Source organism: Semicossyphus pulcher, unplaced genomic scaffold (genome assembly GCF_022749685.1).
Source record: "Semicossyphus pulcher isolate SPU_LCO1_2020_fin unplaced genomic scaffold, fSemPul1.0.p SCAF_17, whole genome shotgun sequence".
Taxonomy (NCBI): domain Eukaryota; kingdom Metazoa; phylum Chordata; class Actinopteri; order Labriformes; family Labridae; genus Semicossyphus; species Semicossyphus pulcher.
The window spans coordinates 15,236,462-15,245,391 of record NW_027211681.1 but is presented as its reverse complement, the minus strand read 5'-3'; the positions used below and the strand labels follow the sequence as shown (position 1 = coordinate 15,245,391).

General features: G+C 38.3%; 1 pseudogene; it reads right to left on the bottom strand.

Annotated features, from left to right (window-relative positions):
- Nucleotides 1-519: 519 nt before the first annotated feature.
- Nucleotides 520-8,833, bottom strand: LOC138595013 (S-methyl-5'-thioadenosine phosphorylase-like; annotated as a pseudogene).
- Between the last annotated feature and the right edge of the window lie 97 nt (nt 8,834-8,930).

The window sequence follows — 8,930 nt, the reverse complement described above, 5'->3', positions numbered from 1 at the left end:
GCAAAGTTAAAAAATGTTGAATGGTACATTTCCAGTATTAGTAAGACTTCTTATATTAACTATACAGTAGTTTTGACCAGTATTATAAAGACAATCACCTACTAAAATATCAGTTGTAACTAAGGCATTAAGTATTCATGTGCAAACCTGCAAAGTACTTTATTGAACACTGCTTGAACAGCGATAAAGACACCGCTGGAGCACAGGCAACAAATGTGTGCATTTGAAACACTTAGAACCACAAATGTAAATATCTCGAAAAATATATTGTTTAATCTAAAAAAGACTTAAAATCGTCTTTGAAATGTTTTGTACCATAACCCGCGGTGGGATTGACAGAAAACAGTGGTAACAGTTCCAGAGAAGAGAGCAAGCTGTGAGTCAGAATGAAGAAGGAGGGTGGCATGTGTATTTTTGATACACAAGGAAAACACTGAAACTCGGGATGAAGACAGAGTACAATCATTTCTGATGTGAGGCACTTCCTTGTAGTTCTCTGATGAGGCAGAGTTCAGACTACTGTCCGTGTCGGTGGCGGAGGTGTCTTGGGTCCGTTTATAATTCACTTTCCTGCACACTTAGTGTTTTGGTAACATTACGGAAGATTGTGCCATTGACTGTAACTGAAGGAACAGAACAGCTGGTATTCCATGTATGTGTCACAGATATACAGCAACAATTACTAACAAGCTCATGTTAAAGCTGTCTATTGTGGTTGTTTCAGTGAAGTTCTGAGTTGATTTGCTAGTCAATGAGTAAAAGAGCTGACATAATAAAAAATGCTCTCTTTCATGAAGTTATATTAAAACTGATGTGACCAAAATGAAATATCAAGCAGCTTTAATTCTACACTTTTTCTATAATAAAAATATGTACACTAAATATATAAATAAAAGGTTTTGAAAAGAAAAGTAACTACTTACCTTCCTGCCACCTCAAAGCAGTTCAAGCACATTCACAAGTATTGTAGCAAATGGATTCAAAAGGTGTACGGAGTGTAAAACCACTCAATTAGTCAAGTGCAATTAATGTAATAAATGTGCACTATTTACACATTTAATATATTAATTAATACAAACATTGTGTTGAAAGATCTAAATTCAAACTTAAAAAAACCGAGCTTCATGTTTTATAAAGACTATAAAAAGTGCACCATGACTGTGTCTGACTTTGCCCCTCAGATCAAAGTAACTGTCATCACTCTCTTACAGCACTTGGGTAATAATCCCAGTAATAATCACCTTCACAAACAGGTAATGTTTTGAAAGTTGTCACGCTCCAATTGGTGGATTATTCTTTGAACCAGGGTTTAAGAGGCAGTGAGATGTAAAGGCATTATAAATGAAATCTCAGTTCCAGATAGAATCTCGAAAGGTAAACAAACCCTCTTTCACAACTTTTCCAATGGCTTGCTGCATGGAAATGAATCATCGAAAGTTAACTACTTACTTTCAAGGTCTTCATTGTCTGAGCCCAGTCCATCTGGCTGATCTGGGGTATCGCAGTGAGCAGGATACTGCTGGCTTTGTTGGCATTCTCCTTCATCGTCTACGTTGTCAACATAAAACACGGGAAGAAAAAACAGCTGCAGGGTGATAAGAATCACTTGTAGCTATAATAAAATTACCTCTCTCCCACTGTCACAATCACTTTTTATTTCATTGTACATGGTCATGCATCATTACTGACGCTGAAGACAATGTACTCACTGTGAACCAAAATGAGGCATTATTTGTGGCAGAGGGATGTGAGGAGAATGAGGAGGGATTAGTATAACATATGTGTTTATACTTTTTTCATATTCAACATACAGTTATGGCTTTATTCTTTTAAATGGAGATTATATAGGGAAGGCCACAATGTTTAACTTCTCACTCATGTGAGAGGTCCAACAGATTTGACAATTAAAGAGCTTTAGAGGACTTTTCCCCTGATTTCTTTGGTCATGTTGCACCAATTTCACAAATGTTTGCATATTTATTCTGCATAGACAGCCCAGAGTTATAAAAAGACTGTACAGAAGTGAATGCCCCTTTAAATTAGGACAGGTTGGTAGAGTTTAAACCATTATCATGATGTCAATACAACTATTTATTGAAGATCAATATAAATCAAGATAAGGGAAATTTATGTAAACAAACAAAATACAATAAATGCATAAAAAAAATGTTTGATGCAAAATGAATGGTTCATCCTTTAAAAAAAAAAAAATTGGGGAACTTGTACATTATTTTTAAATTTTAAAATGGGCACATTAATTGCATAAAGTTCCTGCTCAGTGTTGAAGGAAAGATGGGCTGGTGAAAGAAAGTGACTTTAAATGTGAAGATCAGTTCATTGTTTTTCTTGCAGCCAGCTTTGCCCTGAACTCTACCAACTCATCATTCTGCTGTGGTATAACAGATGCACCATGTTTTGGTCTAGACCAAGCAGAGCAGTTTCCTCTGTCAGGTCTGTGATACCAGGAATCAGTTTGCTATTCTAGAAAAACATCAACAGCACAAAGAGGGGAAATAAAGAATCAGTGACAGTAAACAGTGTAATGAGAAACCTTATTGATCTGTTGTGAAACGGAGGCCTGAGTCACATCGTTAAGATTATATATTGATGTCAATCTGTATTTAATGATGTGTTTACATTTACTTCCTGTAACATTCATTATCCCTCCCTTGACTGCTTTGTTTTCATGTCCTTCTCTCTGTGGCTAGGTAAATATGTTTTTGGTGTTTGCCAGGATGAAGACAGTGAAGCTGATGACTCAGTGTGACTCAACCTCCTCTGGCAGGGCTTCCACCGGAGGCTGGCAGTCGAATTGACTGCGAGAGGAGGGGGGGGCAGGAGGTAGTATTAGACTGGGTGGGAGTGGAGGGGGGAGGCGGAAGGATGTGGCGAGTGTTCTGCAACAGGAGGGGGAAGAGGTCAGCTGCAGGAACTCGGAAGTGGAGTTGTGAGTCGAGCTTGATCCGTGACAAATATGCCAAAACTCGCCCACACGCAGTACATCAACAGCTTTATCAACAGTGTCTGTCTGAGGTCACTCGGAAGCCATAAGAAGCCACAGATACTCTCGCCTGCGTGAGGAGCACACATGGTAGAAACCTCTGTAGAGAACCAATTATACAAGTAAAACAAACACAACTTCTGGGCCTAAAACGTTTGATTTTTGTTAATAATGTTATGTGTCAGGGAGGTGCACATTTTTATTCATTCTATATTTGTTCAAATAAAAGGCTCTTTTGTTCCATCTCACAATTTAACACTTGTTTTGCAAATCCCTCAAAGGTAGACAGAAAACTTTAAGGCAGGACTGTGACATACAAAAATAATATATTATGGTAATATATCTAAGTGACCACAACATTCCTGTTATTAACTAATCGTTAACTATCCTGAAAAAATAGGACAAAAATATATCTTGCCCATGCCACTGACCCTGCTCCTAACAATCAGTGACTATCTGCAGTCATTTGAAAGTGATGAAACACTGGCATGCTCTGAAAAATATTGTGGGGAGGACCTAATGCACCACAACGCTTAGCTTCCTGCTAACGGAAGAGATGGATCACTGTGGTTTACAGTTAAAAAGGTTCATAATTTCATTACTGCAATAAATCCAGATTCATGGACTTTTTTAACAAACTAACAAAAACTGAGTCCTTCAGCAAGATAAGTCCAATGTTACTGCTGATGTTATTCTGCTAGCAGAATAAGTACCTATCGAGGAATTTATTGGGTGAAATCAACATGGTTATAGAGCACAAATAATTATGACAAGTTAAGACTAGAATGAACAGAGAGGCGTCTAATTCTAGGATTATATGACCTACATATGAAAAGGTAAACATGCCTTTGAGTCTGTTCAAGTATTAGTGTTATGGACCATTAGATTTAACTAAATTTGGAATTATTGGGCCAAAAGTAGATATAGAAATCACCCAGAATGAGGCCTATTTTATTGTTGGCTCATTTTGTGTAGTTCAGATAAATGTCATACTTTTAGCTAGTTATCTTTTTTTTTTTTACACCAGGTGACATTTAAAGTAGATAAATTATTATAAATTAGTAGATAAAAATCTGATAACTTCTATCCAAAATGTCTCCAGTGATGGTAAGCTAAAGGTAAAATAAATACACCTTTGTGAAGTTGGTAACTACTAGCTACTGTTAAATGTGTTATTGCTGGCTGGACAGAAAAACAAACACAATCAAAAGGAAGTGATGTCACCAACCGTGCATCAACCTTTGGCCAGAATGACTCACACAATGCACAAACAAGGACAGAAGAGACATCAAAGTAATGAAAACGGCTGTAAGGACCTCCAGCCCTCCACTCACTGCCTCCTCATGTTCCTTCCAACAGCCGTAGTCTGTTGCCATGGCGATGCTAGCATAGCACAGGCCGGCTACCTTGGCGAGGAGAAACGAGATCCCTCGATAGACAGCATGGTCCCTCGAACATGGCACTTTACCCCCAGGCTGCGGGCCACCTCCACCAGAACCTGCACCTGGATGGACCATGAACAAATGCTTGCACACCATTTCTCACACAAAAGAGCCCCAATGACACTTTGCCAGTACATGTTTCATGTATTCAGATATTATTAAATTTACTTCCTTAATATGGTTATTATTTATTTTTGGCTTGTTAAATGAACCCCTTTAAGGTCAACCAGATGTGGTTCACCTGGCAGCCATTTGACTCAATGTTTCAGTGGCCACAGGCTGTGTAAACACCGGAGCTAATGTGACACCTTTTTCATCCCGTCACATTTTAACACTTCTATTTTATTCAGGCGAACCCAATTTAATGTAAGGATACATATTTCAAATGATTTAAATGTGATATTTATGAAATACTTAAAAAAAATAATGCAAAGTACAGTTGTGATAATGCATTTAGTGTGAGTTTGGGGTCGTAAGAGTAAATTAGGAGAAAATTAGACATAAAAAAGTTTCAAATGAAGCACAGGAAGTGGCATGTACTGAATTTGAAATATATACAGATATTTAAGGTATTTGAGAACCTCTCGGGTTCTGTTGCAGAAAGGCTCAGTCATGGGGATGTGACACACTTCTGGAGGACTGGTGGGCTGACCAGCATACAGCGTCTGAGCTCTCTTGGTAGTCCTGGCAAAAAGAGGTCAACAGGAAGTACTGAAAAATACAGCTGCTGGTTTTTAAGGTCAACGGTTGAAAATAAACCAAATCAACATAGACTTTTTATTTGATTTCTCTTACAAATCTCAAGCTAATGCTTATTGTAAATGCCTAAAAAAAAACGATTGTAATTTTTCTTTTTACTTTCACTTTAACACGAAAAGAGCAAATATGTTTAGCAGTGACTGAGTGAATGAAACACTTTAAGGAATGAATGTCAACACTATCTCCTACTCATCACACAATTATCTCAGCCATTCAAAATATGAATGTCTCCGGCGAATACAATAATAATCTTTGAAGATCATGCCCAACCCTTTCTATTATTCATAATGCTGGCAGTGGAAGAGTAAAGGAAATGCTTAAATGGAATGAGCCAGCTGCAGCTCCACCCTGCTGAGAATCAAGGACAGCAGTGTGTGGGATAAACTTAGAGCAGGGTACAATGCATGTTTATGCTATAGAAATTGAGTTATCCTGGCCCCACATTTAAGGGCATTGTTGCATGGAATGACTCTAACAGCCTATAATTATCAAATATTCGAATTATTCAATTCAAAAATACTGCAAGTCCTCGAACACAAGTTTCCTACACAACAGCAGGTCTACTAGCAATGTTATAAACCCTAAAGCAGTTTGTACGGATCAGCAGGCCGTTTGGATAGAATCAGTGCAGCCATGTTGGATTTTATCTGTTTTTGTATGGGTTTCCTTCAATGCTATTTTATGTTCTCCATTTATCATGTGTATGTCGGAGGATTGTGGGTATTGTGTACAATTTCCATAAGGTGAGGATATTAAATTGTCATGCAAAGTAACGACCCAACACGTCTGGTTTAACTAGGACAGTTGCTTAATTCATACCAGGTTACATTGCCATCACATCTTTTGTCCCACACCTAGACCTGCTCCTGAGCAGGTTGTGTTTGAGTATGCGGCTTCAGTCCTTTGTGGCCTCATTCTGTGTGTTTACATCGTCTACCATTTTTTGACTAGGCTGTTTCTGCCTAACAATAATAGCGCTAACAATTGCCTGAGGCAAATCTACTATGGGGGAGAAATATCACAAACTGGCATCCCATGACAACACAAAGGTCACAGAGCTCTTTAGGACCCATTGTAAGGGTCTGAATTTTGTCCGTGGAGATTTGAGGCTGATGTACTGGATTTTATGTAAGCGGGTGTGGCTCACACATGAACTCAAAAATAAGTACAGGGTGCCTGTGGACCTTTGGCTATACAGTGTTCATGAAGTAGTTAATCTAGTGTATATTGAGGTTGACATCAAAAACAAATCAGCTTCATTCGTATGTTAGAAGGAGGAACTCCTGGACACTCAGAGGTAGATTGGGTTTTCCACTAAGCTGAAAATCGGTGGTTCGATCCCCAGTGTATTGATGTGTGAGTAAAATGGTGAATGTGGTATACAGTTTAAAGCCTTATGAGAGGTCAGAAGACTAGAAAAGAAGATCATTTTTTATTCCAACAACAAGCAAAGTTAAAATGCAATCAAGAGAATATAAATAAAGAGTTAAACTAGCCGGACTTAAAAACTTCTCTGCAATTTTTTTTTCCAGTTTGAGACACTAATGCTTGAACCTTGACAAAGCCTGCAGCACCATAGTAACCATGTGTTTAGTTGGGAGCAGCAGAGGTGACATAACAACGTGGTATCAATAACGTGAGGCCTTTAAAAACATGCGGTCACATGCTGTGGGACAAGTCTGAACAAGTCCTAACAAACAACTTCCTCATTTCTGATAAATAGATCTTGCCTGTGCTTGATACCGGTAGTATAACTATTCATCAGCTAAGAAGCCGGGCAAGCAGGGCCACAGGCAACGTGATGCAGTCCACACAAGTGTGCAGGGGAGCACACTGAAACGACTGTGGAGAGGCAGTTCACTACTTATCTCAAATTAACCAGCTGTTTGCCGAATCATGGTAAGAAACAAGCCATCCTGCTTAAACGGCAGCTCTCAGTGCACACATTGAGTTATTTGATGGAATTTGTGCAACAAGCTAACAGAGAGCAAACAACTCTCCCTCAGGGTCATGGTGCACATTATGTATATTGTGTACATGCCTGGAGGTCAGACACCTCTGAGAAAGTTTGTTTTCCCACGTCAGTGAGTAAGAAAGATTCTCAGGTTTACCTCAAGGAAGAAGTGTGGTTTTCTCATGATGAAAACCTAGAAGTGCGAGATTATGTTCTAGAGTTTGGTTAAGGGTACTTTTTAAAGCTTTAAATAAACAAAGGCAGCTGTCAAAGTTGTTAAAATGTGGTCAACTGTCATCAAATCTAAAACAGCACAGTCAGTTAATTAATACCAATAAACACAATAGAGGAGTAAAAAATCAACTCCAGAATGAGTAAATGAAAGTGTGTGTTTATGTGAAGAGCTCTCTATGACAGGCTTTAAAAGATTATACTGATTTTACTTTTCTTTTTTTTTACTGTGGAGTAAATTGAACGTATGAGAACTGATGGCTGGAATTCTGACAACAGAAAGAAAGTGATACACGAGACAAACAGGAAGGAGCCCTGACTGTTTACAGAAATACCTCTGTAGCAAAGTTCATGCTCCAGACGATCTCACAGCTTATTGGTGTCAACTGTTTCCAAAAGGTGTAACGACAAACTGACAGCATCTTTAACTAAGCTAATACACTCGAGAACACATCAGGAAGTGTCAAACTAAACATGATAGTAAACAAATATTGGCTATAACAAATGTGTCAAATATAATGGCTCAAGTCCTCCCCCTGTCTCACTCGGATATTATGACAAGCTAATCACACAGTAACATGAGTCCCATCAATGAGATGTGTGGGAAGATCCTTGAATTATCTATAGAATCATTATAGGATAACAAAGGTCAGACTATTTCAAAGAAACACATTATAAGGCCATTAATAAAAGTTTTAACTCACTGGATTATGTGCATAAAATATTAAAAAGATCATTGTCACTTTTTTTTCACTTAAACTTCATACTGTGTGTTCCTTTCTTGACTGAATATCATATACTGATATCATATAAACGGTTTGTGAACTGTTTTTGTATCTATAGTCACATGATGTAACGTAAGTCACATGATTTTTTGTCTTAAACTGGTGAAAATCCACTTTACATATTTGGATGTCGTGTGGTCTATGTTGCACTGATTCTGAAGTGTTTTTTTGTTGGAATTGGCATGCTTTGAATTTTTCCTACATTGCTCTCAGTCCAAATAGACAAAGACCACTGCTGCACTGATTGAGACGGCAGATGCATTCAGAGAATAAACAGTAAGGGGTGGAACTGAAATTGAGATCAGGTTCTAAAGTTAGCCGTGACACACAGACTGCCTTCCTCATGTTGCAGCAAAAGCCAAAATACTCAGCCAAACATATATTTTACATACTTTGCGTATGTGGAAAGAAATACAAAATATCTTTAAGCTCCTGTAGTTCTCACACCCCACTCACCTGTTGACAAACTGATCTATAATGACACTGTCTCCGAGCTGAATCTCCTCCCTGAGTGAGCCACAGGCCGTGGTGACCAACGTGGTGTACATCCTTCTTCCGTCATTGCCCAGATGTTGGCCTGGTAGTTCACATTAGACGGCATTATAGTATATTGTCCCCCATGCCTATGGATAAGAGTTTTATAACATGAAAATAAATACATGTGTTAGAGCCAAAATGTGGTTTTTATTTAGTTTTTTGCCATCAGACAAATCGTTTTGTATTGGATTGTATTTTGGAAACCGAACACTGGATAACAC